Below are 12583 nucleotides of genomic sequence, written 5' to 3'. Positions count from 1 at the left end.
GGGCGGACAGTGGTGGTGGCGGGCGGACAGTGGTGGTAGCGGGCGGACAGTGGTGGCGGCGGGCGGACAGTGGTGGCGGCGGGCGGACAGTGGTGGCGGCGGGCGGACAGTGGTGGCGGTGGCAGACAGTGGTGGCGGTGGCGGACAGTGGCGGACAGTGGCGGCGGTGGCGGACAGTGGCGGTGACGGCTGATAGCGGGCGGTGGTGGCGGCTGGTGGCAGGTGGTGGTGGCGGTGGTGGCGGCTGGTGGTGGCAGCTGGTGGCGGTGATGGCGGCTGGTGGTGGTGGTGGTGGCGGCTGGTGGTGGTGGTGGTGGCGGCTGGTGGTGGTGGCAGCTGGTGGCGGTGATGGCGGCTGCTGGTGGTGGTGGTGGTGATGGCGGCTGGTGGCGGGCGGTGGCGGGCGGTGGCGGCTTGTGGCGGCTGGTGGTGGCGGCGGTGGTGGGTGGTCGTGGTGGTGGTGGGTGGTGGTGGCGGCTGTGGTGGGTGGTGGCGGTGGTGTCGGCGGCGGCTGTGGTGGGTGGTGGCGGCGGTGATGGGTGGTGGCGGCGGTGGTGGTGGGTGGTGGTGGCGGCGGCGGTGATGGTGGTGGCGGCGGTGGTGGTGGGTGGTGGTGGCGGCGGCGGCTGGTGGTGGCGGCGGGTGGCGGTGGTGGGTGGCGGTGGCTGGTGGCGGGTGGCGGCTGGTGGTGGGTGGCGGCTGGTGGTGGGTGGTGGCGGGTGGCGGCTGGTGGTGGGTGGTGGCAGGTGGCGGCTGGTGGTGGGTGGTGGCAGGTGGTGGCAGGTGGTGGGTGGTCGGTGGTGGCGGGTGGCGGCTGGTGGCGGGTGGCGGCGGGTGGCGGCTGGTGGCGGCCAGCTGGGACACACCCTTCACCACTGAAGGTCTGAGCACAACTAACCATGTCTCTCTCACCCACCAGCCCAGTGTTGCCAGCTCACGCTCTCAAAATGTTTCCTTCAAAGATTGTATATTATCTTTGAACAACAAGTTTGATTATCAAGGAAATAATGCATATATTATTGTCACATTAATACTGTGCAATATCTTATTACATTCCTGCTAAATAATTATAATTTGAAACAGGACAAAAAATCCAACATATATATAAAAACCAACATTAGAGATCACGAGGCCTAGGCCTCGCCTGTGACCACACATCCTGCCTCCCTGGCCTGCTACCCTCTCACACCTCACACTCTTAACTCACTCTCACTCTCAATCACTCTTACGCACTATTACTCACTCTTACTCTCAATCACTCTTACACACTATTACTCACTCTTACTCTCAATCACTCTTATGCACTATTACTCACTCTTACTCACAGTCATCCTTACTCACTCTCATACTCACTCTTACTCTGTCACTCTTACTCTCTGTCACTCTTACTCTCTGTCACTCTTACTCTCTGTCACTCTTACTCTCTGTCACTCTTACTCTGTCACTCTTACTCTGTCACTCTTACTCTGTCACTCTTATTCTCTGTCACTCTTACTCTCTGTCACTCTTACTCTCTGTCACTCTTACTCTCTGTCACTCTTACTCTGTCATTCTTACTCACTCTCAGTCACCCTTACCCATTTATACTCACTCTCTCACTCTTACACTCATACTCTTACTCTCAATTACTCTTACTCTCAATCACTCTTACTCCCAATCACTCCTACTCCCAATCACTCCTACTCTCAATCACTCCTACTCTCATTCTTACTCTTACTCTTACTCCCAATCACTCTTACTCTCAATCACTCTTATTCTCATTCTTACTCTTACTCTCACTCTTAGTCTTACTCCCAATCACTCTTATTCCCAGTCACTCTTACTCTCAATCACTCTTACTCTCGATCACTCTTACTCTCAATCACTCCTACTCTCATTCTTACTCTTACTCACTCTTACTCTCAATCACTCTTATTCTCATTCTTACTCCTACTCCCAATCACTCTTACTCCCAATCACTCCTACTCTCAATCACTCTTACTCCCAATCACTCTTACTCTCAATCACTCTTACTCTCAATCACTTTTACTCTCAATCACTCTTACTCTCAATCACTCTTACTCTCAATAACTCTTACTCTCAATCACTCTTACGCACTATTACTCACTCTTTCTCTCAGTCATCCTTACTCACTCTCATACTCACTCTTACTCTGTCACTCTTACTCTCTGTCACTCTTACTCTCTGTCACTCTTACTCTCTGTCACTCTTACTCTCTGTCACTCTTACTCTGTCACTCTTACTCTCTGTCACTCTTACTCTCTGTCACTCTTACTCTCTATCACTCTTACTCTGTCATTCTTACTCTGTCACTCTTACTCACTCTCAGTCACCCTTACCCATTCATACTCACTCTCTCACTCTTACTCTCATACTCTTACTCTCAATTACTCTTACTCTCAATCACTCTTACTCCCAATCACTCCTACTCCCAATCACTCCTACTCTCAATCACTCCTACTCTCATTCTTACTCTTACTCTTACTCTCAATCACTCTTATTCTCATTCTTACTCCTACTCTTACTCTTACTCCCAATCACTCTTACTCCCAATCACTCTTACTCTCAATCACTCTTACTCACTCTTATTCTCATTCTTACTCCTACTCTCACTTTAACTCCTACTCCCAATCACTCTTACTCCCAATCACTCTTTCTCTCAATCACTCTTACTCCCAATCACTCTTACTCTCACTCTCAATCACTCTTACTCTCAATCACTCTTACTCTCAATCACTCTTACTCTCACTAACTCTCAATCACTCTTACTCTCACTCTAACTCTCAATCACTCTTACTCTCATACTCACCCTTACTCTCAATCACTTTACTCTCACTCTTACTCATTCTGTCACCCTTACTCTCACTCTGTCACTCTTACTCACTCTCAGTCACTCTTACTTATACTCACTCTTACTCACGCTTACACACTCTCTGGCACTCTCACTCACCTTCAGTCATTCTTACTCACTCTTACCCACTCTCGCTCACTCTTACTCACTTTCTCACCACTTTTCAGCAACATTTATGATTTATATAAATTATCTTAGGGAATAATACATAAATTATATATTTAAACATGATATTAGTGTTTAGTGGAATGCATAAGGAGTCAAATTGTGTTAAAAAGAGCGATTTTTAGAAAATTTGGAAAACTACTTTTTTCTGTTCATATTATAACTAAATGGATTTTAAAGGTTTCACTCAGCCAATATATATCATTCACAATTTATTAATGAATTTTACAAAAAACACCATAAATTTTATATTTAAACATGTAAAAACTATTTGTTTTACATTTGGAAGAAAATAATTGTAGAAAAACAATTTATAATTAAACCTTTGTGTTTGGATTTTTTGAGTAAAAGTTTCTCAAAGGCTCTCCTGCACCATTCTCAATGCAAATCATTCCCACACCTATGGGAAGAGATAGGCGAACGTTGTGTAGATGATTTGTGTTTGCTGGGCAGCTCCAGGAGCTACCGCTTTCGCCTGATCTGGTGATTCCTGAGTTTATGCACGCCCCCCTGAGGCAGGGGAATCGTTGTCCTACCGACTGGGCGTATTTAATATGGGAGGCCTATAAGCAGACATATCCTCTGCATGAGTTTGCTGAGAAATATTCGCCTCCCATTGAGGTGTTTTCTCCCTTTAAGTTTTTTGTGTGTGTGTGTGTGCTATGTGTTGTGTCCATTTGTATGCATGGATGTGGGGTGCGGTTGCGGGCCTCTGTGTAGGTGGGCCGGGTTTGTTTTTCTGGTTCTTGCGTGATCTGTGCTTGTTGTGGGGTAGTTGCTGCCCTTCGGGCTGCTTGTGTTGCTCTGCTTGTGTTTGTTCTCTTTGTCATGAATTGGCGCAGTGATTTTCCTTTTGTTTCTGTGTTATATTTATTTTATTGTAGTTATGTATTTGTGCCTCTCCGTGTTGTTTCTGGGGCCTGTAGGCTTGTTTTGTGTTGGGTTTTAATAGTTGGATTGTTGGGTGTGGGTTGGGTACTTTGTACTTATACTTATGTGCTTATTGTTGGTTGTGTTGTCGGCCCTTCAGGCCGGTGTTTTGTGTATTTGATAATTTGTACTTTTGTGACTGTAATTTGTGCTTTTGTGATCTGTTCTCATTGTATTGTAATTGTATGCGTGCTTGCCTTTACGCTTATATATGAACGACATGTATTGCACTGCTCTTTTTAAACTATCATGCATTATGTTTGGGTTTTGTTTTCAGCCCTTCAAGCCGGTATTTTCTTTGATTTTGTACTTTGTAATTTTGTAATTTGTGTTTGTGTTCTGTTTGATTTGTTCTTGTATTTATACGCATGCATGCATGTAAAAATAAAAAATAAATAAATATTCATGGAGTGTTATATCTGTGGAGTTTAACCACATATATTAAATACATCCAAATTGTAGCTTTGTTTTTGCTGAGTTTATCTACTATATTGTGATGTTTAATTTTGTAAACGGTAACTAATAAAATAATTACTACCAAAATAACACCAGAGGTTAATGATAGGCTACCAACAACAATTGTGTATATAATTTCTCTGAGTACAGAGTTATTTACCATATAAACTACAACTCCAATTAAGGGGGCATCAGGTTGTCAGAGTCAAAGTTGTTTAATGTCAACCAATATTATTTGACTAGTTGTATATGAAAAGTGCTTTAATTGTCCCATGTTTCAGTACTGCAGCATAAATAGAGAGGGAGATTTTTTTTTTCAACGTTTTTTACACATTTTCAAGTCCACACTTCAGAACACACGTTTCAGATATAAATATTTTCTGACACTTTTCTGACACATTAGCATATAATAAAGGACCTTGAGATATAGAATTTCCAAAACATCTTTAGTTTTCCTAATACAAATGTTCAAAGTTCCCAAATTTTTTTTGGCAAATATGGCATGTTTATTGTTATTATAAAATCAATAAATGAACTTAGAAAAAAATGAAAACTCTCCAATGTAGAGACATACCCTTCACATATACTGTGTAAGTTTCATGTAAATTGAATAACAAATGAATCAGTTTTGTAAACGTTTGTGTCAATTGAAAAAAAAAAAACAGAAATGAATGAAGTCTACGGTTCTAAAATCCGTGGCTGAGGTTGACATCAACCAATTTTCTCCAAAATTGGCGTCCTTACAGATAGGCGTACATACAGTCAGGTGTGTAAGTTTGATGCAAATTGCCCGAAAAAATGAAAAAAAAAATAATAAAAAAATGTTTATTTTTTTTTTCAATTAAACTAATTATAATATTTGTTTAATATATACTGTGTTAATATATATTGTGATAGAAAGAGTCATAGCTATGATTTCAGTTGACACTTTTGATTGATAATCGATTTTGACCATTTTGGCATAATTTTCACAACTACTTCAATTTTTTTTCTCCCTTCCTATTTATACTACGATTCTGAAACTTGGACCAGATGAAACACTTTTCATATAGAACTTGTGAAAAAAGTTTGATTGAAATAGAACGAGTTTTCATTTGTTGCATTTTTAGGGCAAATTGGAATCTAAGGCCCCCTTAAAATATATTGCCTTTTGTCTCCACTACAAAATATACTAGTAGCTAGAGGCCAACTTGCGTTAAAGGTATGATGTTACCATTGATTAGTGTTGATTTAAATATTGATCAACCTAGTCTCATTTATATTAAAATAGCCTAATGTTGTTCTAAATATTGAACACCCTACCCAGCATAAACAAAACGTTGTGGCAACCTCCAAAAACATTTCAATAGGGTTGTGGAAAAGACAAGTTGCATGTGGTTCAACAGGCACATGAGCAACCGTTAACCCAAGAATGATAAAAGTTTGTATTTATATAATATGGTAAATGATGACTTTTCTAACACTAGTTTCACATTAATATATTACAAAAATACTTTTTTCATGTTCAAATATTAAATTGATGTACATTACATATAAATTGTGATTTTTGTTCCATAGCTTTATGAAACATTCGTAAAACATTTAGTTACACGAAGATTTGATTATAATTTTTGGGTTAGATTGCTAATATATTAACTTACATAATACTATTTGTTCCATTTTATATTATTATTATTTGCTCATGTTTATATATTAAATATATGTCTTTTGAAATGTAAAACTAGGAGTACATATAGGTGAGTATAGCTTAGTGAGCACTGCTAGGTGAATACAAGTAGGTGAGTACAACTTAGTGAGCAATGCTAGGTACCTGCTTGATGGGGTTCTGGGAGTTCTTCTACTCCCCAAGCCCGGCCCGAGGCCAGGCTCGACTTGTGAGAGTTTGGTCCACCAGGTTGTTGCTTGGAGCGGCCCGCAGGGCCACGTACCCACCACAGCTTGGCTGATCCAAAACTTCTCTTAGAAAACAGTCCAGTTTTCTCTTGAAGATGTCCATGGTTGTTCCGGCAATATTTATAGTCGCTGGGAGGACGTTGAACAACCGCGGACCTCTGATGTTTATACAGTGCTCTCTGATTGTGCCTATGGCACCTCTGCTCTTCATTGGTTCAATCTTGTATTTTCTTCCATATCGTTCACTCCAGTACCTTGTTATTTTACTGTGTAGATTTGGGACCTGGCCCTCCAGTATTTTCCATGTGTATATTATTTGGTATTTCTCTTGTCTCCTTTCTAGAGAGAACATTTGGAGAGCTTTGAGACAATCCCAATAATTTAGGTGTTTTATCTCGTCTATGCATGCCATATATATTCTCTGTATTCCCTCTATTTCAGCAATCTCTCCTGCTCTGAAGGCGTAAGTGAGTACTGAGCAGTACTCAAGACGGGACAACACAAGTGACTTGAAGAGTACAACCATTGTGATGGGATCCCTGGAATTGAAAGTTCTCGTAATCCATCCGATCATTTATCTGGCTGACGCAATATTTGCTTGGTTATGCTCCCTAAACGTTAGATCGTAGGACATCATTATTCCCAAATCCTTGACATGCTGTTTTTCTACTATGGGAAGATTTGATTGTGTTTTGTACCCTGTAATATGTTTCAGATCCTCATTTTTGCCATACCTGAGTACTTGAAATATATCACTGTTAAACATCAAGCTCCTTTCTGCTGCTCAATCGAAAACTTTGTTGACATCTGCTTGTAGTTTTTCAATGTCTTCAGCAGAGGTAATTTTCATGCTGATTTTTGTGTCATCTGCAAAGGACACCACGAAGCTGTGACGTGTATTTTTGTCTATATCAGATATGTGAATAAGGAACAGTAGTGGTGCAAGGACTGTACCTTGAGGTAGGGAGCTTTTAACATCGCTTGGACTCAATTTTATCTGATTGACTGTTACTCTTTGTGTTCTGTTCGACAGGAAATTGAGTATCCAGCGTCCTACTTTTCCAGTTATTCCCAGTGACCTCATTTTGTGAGCTATCACCCCATGGTCACATTTGTCGAACGCCTTTGCAAAGTCTGTGTATACAACATCTGCCTTTTGCTTTTCTTCTAGGGCTTCTGTGATTTTGTCATAGTGGCTGAGTAACTGTGATAGACAGGATCTTCCCGCTCTAAATCCATGTTGTCCTGGGTTGTGCAGTTCATTTTTTTCCATAAAACTAGAAATTTGATTCCTAATCACTATTTCAAACACTTTTATTATGTGTGATGTTAGTGCAACGGGCCTATAATTTTTTGCCAAGGCTTTACTGCCCCCCTTGTGCAACGGAGCTATATCTGCAGATTTAAGTGCTGCTGGTATCTCTCCTGTATCCAGGCTCTTTCTCCATATTACGCTGAGTGCTATCGCTACTGGTACTTTACATATCTTTATGAATATTGAATTCCATGAGTCAGGCCCAGGAGCTGAGTGCATAGGCATATTGTCAATTTCTCTTTCAAAGTCTTCCGAGTTTGTGGTAATATCCGTTATATTATCTTCAGCTTGAATGTCATTCATAAAGAAGCTGTCTGGGTCATCAACTTTCATGTTGTTTATTGGTGTGCTAAACATAGCCTCATACTGGCTTCTTAGAATTTCACTAATCTCTTTGTTGTCCTCTGTGTACGTACCTTCATTTGTAATTAACGGTCCAATACTGGTCGAGGTTTTTGATTTTGATTTTGCATATGTGAAAAAATATTTCGGATTTTTCCTTATCTCTTGTATAGCTTTCTGTTCCAATACCATTTCCTCAGACTCATATGATTGCTTCAACGTTTGTTCTATTTCTTCAATCTCCATGAGGCTTATTTTCCTTGCTTGTGATAGTTGTGTCTGCCGAAGCATTTCCGTTATTTTTTTCCTTCTCCTGTACAGTCGTCTGCGTTCTCTTTCTAGAGTGGTCCTCTTTCTGCCCCTCCTCACAGGCACGTGCTTCAAGCAGACCTTGTAATCTTCAGCTGTCAGTTGAGCAGCTCAAGTTGCTCAAAACTTAAGTGACAAAACTCCCACACTCCCTGTGTGGGAGTTTTGTCACTTAAGACCGTCTCCCATTGAATGGTTGCAAGGTCTACATTTATTTTTTCCCAGTCGATCCTCTTATTGTTGAAATTGAATTGATTGAATATTTCTTCCCGATTGTTGGGTCTCTTAGACCTACTACCGTTATTTGTAATAGTTCGCACTTCAATGAGCTTATGGTCAGAGTATGAAGTATCTGAGATTGTAATGTCTCTGATTAGTTCGTCATTGTTTGTGAATAACAAGTCTAGTGTGTTTTCGTTCCTAGTTGGTTCTGTAATCTGTTGACTGAGCGAGAATTTGTCACAGAATCTCAAAAGTTCTCTGACCTGTGGTTGGTTATTTACCGGGTCATTCCCTGCTATGATATTTGTGTTTGCCATTCTCCATCTTAGACTCGGTAAATTGAAATCTGCAAGGAAGATAATATCTGGAGCTGGGTTTACTAGGTTATCAAGTATGTTTTCTATTTTGTACATCTGCTCTGTGAATTCCTCAGGTGAATACAATTAGGTGAGTATAACTATAAGTCGTGCTGAGGAGTGATGGAGGAGGGGGTAGTAGAGTGTAGGAGGAGGGGGAAAGTGGTGTGTAGAAGAAAGGGGGTAGTGGTGTGTAGGAGGAGGGGGTAGTCGTATGTAGGAGGAAGGGGGGTAGTGGTGTGTAGGTGGAGAGGGTAGTTGCGTGTAGGAGGAGGGGGAAGTAGTGTGTAGGAGGAGGGGTAATGGTGAGTAGGAGGAGGGGATAATGGAGTGTAGGAGGAGGGGGGTAGTGGAGTGTATGAGGAGGGGATAGTGGAGTGTATGAGGAGGGGTAGTGGAGTGTATGAGGAGGGGGCAGTTGTGTGTAGGAGGAGGGTGGTAGTGGTGTGTAGGAGGAGGGGGTAGTGGAGTGTAGGAGGAGGTAGTAGTGGAGTGTTAGAGGAGGGGGTAGTGGTGTGTAAGAGGAGGGGAATAGTGATGGGTAGGAGGAGGGTGTTGTGGAGTGTAGGAGGAGGGGTAATGAAGAGGAGGTAGTGGTGTGAAGGAGGAGGAGGGTAGTGGTGTATATGAGGAAAGAGTAGTGGAGTGTAGGAGGAGGGGGTGCCCAGCAAACAATTTTAGGTTGCCACAACATATCTGGAAAGTATTTGAAAGTATTGGAAACGTTTGTTTTATCGTATCAGATACGATATTGTGTGTGGACTTAAATAGGTTTCCAAAACTTATAACCAAGACATATGTATCTAACACTAATTTGAGATGTTGTGGCAACTTTACACTCCTAACATGAGTCATTCATAATCCATTCATATACCAATATGAATCTCTTATGAAAGGTTTGAGCCAATAATCTGAACCCTTTTTACATCTTTGTGTTTAAAGTTAAATTTCTTGAAATTAAATTATATTTTATATTATATTATTTTTATTATATTTTATATTATATTATTATTTTCAATTTAAATATTAAAACCAATTTAAGGGTAAAAAAAATCTAATAATTTATATTTCTTTTATTATTTACTAACAATTATAATTATTTACTAACGGAGAGAGGGGAGGCTGTACGGCGGAGAGTGGCGGCTGTGGCGGACAGTGGCGGCGGTGGCGGATAGTGGCGGCGGGCGGACAGTGGCGGCGGGCGGACAGTGGCGGCGGCGGGCGGACAGTGGCGGCGGGCGGACAGTGGCGGCGGTAGCGGATAGTGGCGGCGGGCGGACAGTGGCGGCGGTGGCGGATAGTGGCGGCGGGCAGACAGTGGCGGCGGGCGGACAGTGGCGGCGGTGGCGGATAGTGGCGGCGGTGGCGGATAGTAGCGGCGGGCGGACAGTGGCGGCGGGCAGACAGTGGCGGCGGGCGGACAGTGGCGGCGGGTGGACAGTGGCGTCGGGCGGACAGTGGCGGCGGGCGGACAGTGGCGGCGGGTGGACAGTGGCGGCGGGCGGACAGTGGCGGCGGTAGCGGATAGTGGCGGCGGGCGGACAGTGGCGGCGGTGGCGGATAGTGGCGGCGGGCAGACAGTGGCGGCGGGCGGACAGTGGCGGCGGTGGCGGATAGTGGCGGCGGTGGCGGATAGTGGCGGCGGGCGGAGAGTGGCGGCTGTGGCGGACAGTGGCGGCGGTGGCGGATAGTGGCGGCGGGCGGACAGTGGCGGCGGGCGGACAGTGGCGGCGGCGGGCGGACAGTGGCGGCGGGCGGACAGTAGCGGCGGTGGCGGACAGTGGCGGCGGGCAGACAGTGGCGGCGGGCGGACAGTGGCGGCGGGTGGACAGTGGCGTCGGGCGGACAGTGGCGGCGGTGGCGGACAGTGGCGGCGGTGGCGGACAGTGGCAGCGGGCAGACAGTGGCGGCGGGCGGACAGTGGCGGCGGGTGGACAGTGGCGTCGGGCGGACAGTGGCGGCGGTGGCGGATAGTGGCGGCGGGCGGACAGTGGCGGCGGGCGGACAGTGGCGGCGGTGGCGGATAGTGGCGGCGGGCGGACAGGGCGGCGGCGGGCGGACAGTGGCGGCGGGAGGACAGTGGCGGCGGGCGGACAGTGGCGGCGGGCGGACAGTGGCGTCGGGCGGACAGTGGCGGCGGTGGCGGATAGTGGCGGCGGGCGGACAGTGGCGGCGGGCGGACAGTGGCGGCGGTGGCGGATAGTGGCGGCGGGCGGACAGGGCGGCGGCGGGCGGACAGTGGCGGCGGGAGGACAGTGGCGGCGGGCGGACAGTGGCGGCTGTGGCGGATAGTGGCGGCGGGCGGACCGTGGCGGCGGTGGTGGACAGTGGCGGCGGGCGGACAGTGGCGGCGGCGGGCGGACAGTGGCGGCGGCGGGCGAACAGTGGCGGCGGCGGGCGGACAGTGGAGGCGGCGGGCGGACAGTGGAGGCGGCGGGCGGACAGTGGAGGCGGCGGGCGGACAGTGGAGGCGGCGGGCGGACAGTGGAGGCGGCGGGCGGACAGTTGCGGCGGCGGGCGGACAGTGGCGGCGGCGGGCGGACAGTGGCGGCGGCGGGCGGACAGTGGAGGCGGCGGGCGGACAGTGGAGGCGGCGGGCGGACAGTGGAGGCGGCAGGCGGACAGTGGAGGCGGCGGGCGGACAGTGGAGGCGGCGGGCGGACAGTGGAGGCGGCGGGCGGACAGTGGTGGCGGCGGGCGGACAGTGGTGGCGGCGGGCGGACAGTGGTGGCGGCGGGCGGACAGTGGTGGCGGTGGCGGACAGTGGCGGCGGTGGCGGACAGTGGCGGCGGTGGCGGACAATGGCGGCGGTGGCGGACAGTGGCGGCGGTGGTGGACAATGGCGGCGGTGGCGGACAGTGGCGGCGGTGGCGGACAGTGGCGGCGGTGGCGGACACTGGCGGCTGTGTCTGGCGGGCGGTGGCGGGGTCTGTGATGAGTGGTGGCGGCTGGCGGTGGTGGGTGGTGGCGGCGGTGGTGGTGGGTGGTGGTGGCGGTGGCGGCGGCTGGTGGTGGCGGCGGTGGTGGTGGGTGGTGGTGGTGGCGGCGGCGGCTGGTGGTGGTGGGTGGTGGCGGCGGTGGTGGTGGGTGGTGGTGGCGGCGGCGGCGGGTGGTGGGTGGCGGCGGCGGCGGCTGGTGGTGGTGGGTGGTGGCGGCGGGTGGTGGTGGGTGGTGGCGGCTGTGGTGGGTGGTGGCGGGCGGTGGCGGGCGGTGGCGGGCGGCGGCGGCTGTGGTGGGTGGTGACGATCGGCGGTGGGGGGGGCTGGTGGCGGCTGGCGGTGGCGGCTTGCGGTGGCGACTGTGGCAACGGGCGGTGACTGCTGATAGCGGGCGGTGGTGGCGGCTGGTGGCAGGTGGTGGTGGCGGCTGGTGGTGGCGGCTGGTGGTGGTGGCAGCTGGTGGCGGTGATGGCGGCTGGTGGTGGTGGCAGCTGGTGGCGGTGATGGCGGCTGGTGGTGGTGGTGGTGGCGGCTGGTGGTGGTGGCAGCTGGTGGCGGTGATGGCGGCTGGTGGTGGTGGTGGTGGTGATGGCGGCTGGTGGCGGGCGGTGGCGGCTTGTGGCGGCTGGTGGTGGCGGCGGTGGTGGGTGGTGGCGGTGGTGTCGGCGGCGGCTGTGGTGGGTGGTGGCGGCGGCGGCGGTGATGGGTGGTGGCGGCGGCGGTGGGTGGTGGTGGGTGGTGGTGGCGGCGGCGGTGATGGGTGGTGGCGGCGGTGGTGGTGGGTGGTGGTGGCGGCGGCGGCTGG

This window comes from Procambarus clarkii, unplaced genomic scaffold (genome assembly GCF_040958095.1).
Source record: "Procambarus clarkii isolate CNS0578487 unplaced genomic scaffold, FALCON_Pclarkii_2.0 HiC_scaffold_138, whole genome shotgun sequence".
Classification (NCBI taxonomy): Eukaryota; Metazoa; Arthropoda; class Malacostraca; order Decapoda; family Cambaridae; genus Procambarus; species Procambarus clarkii.
This window is presented reverse-complemented; position numbering follows the sequence as displayed.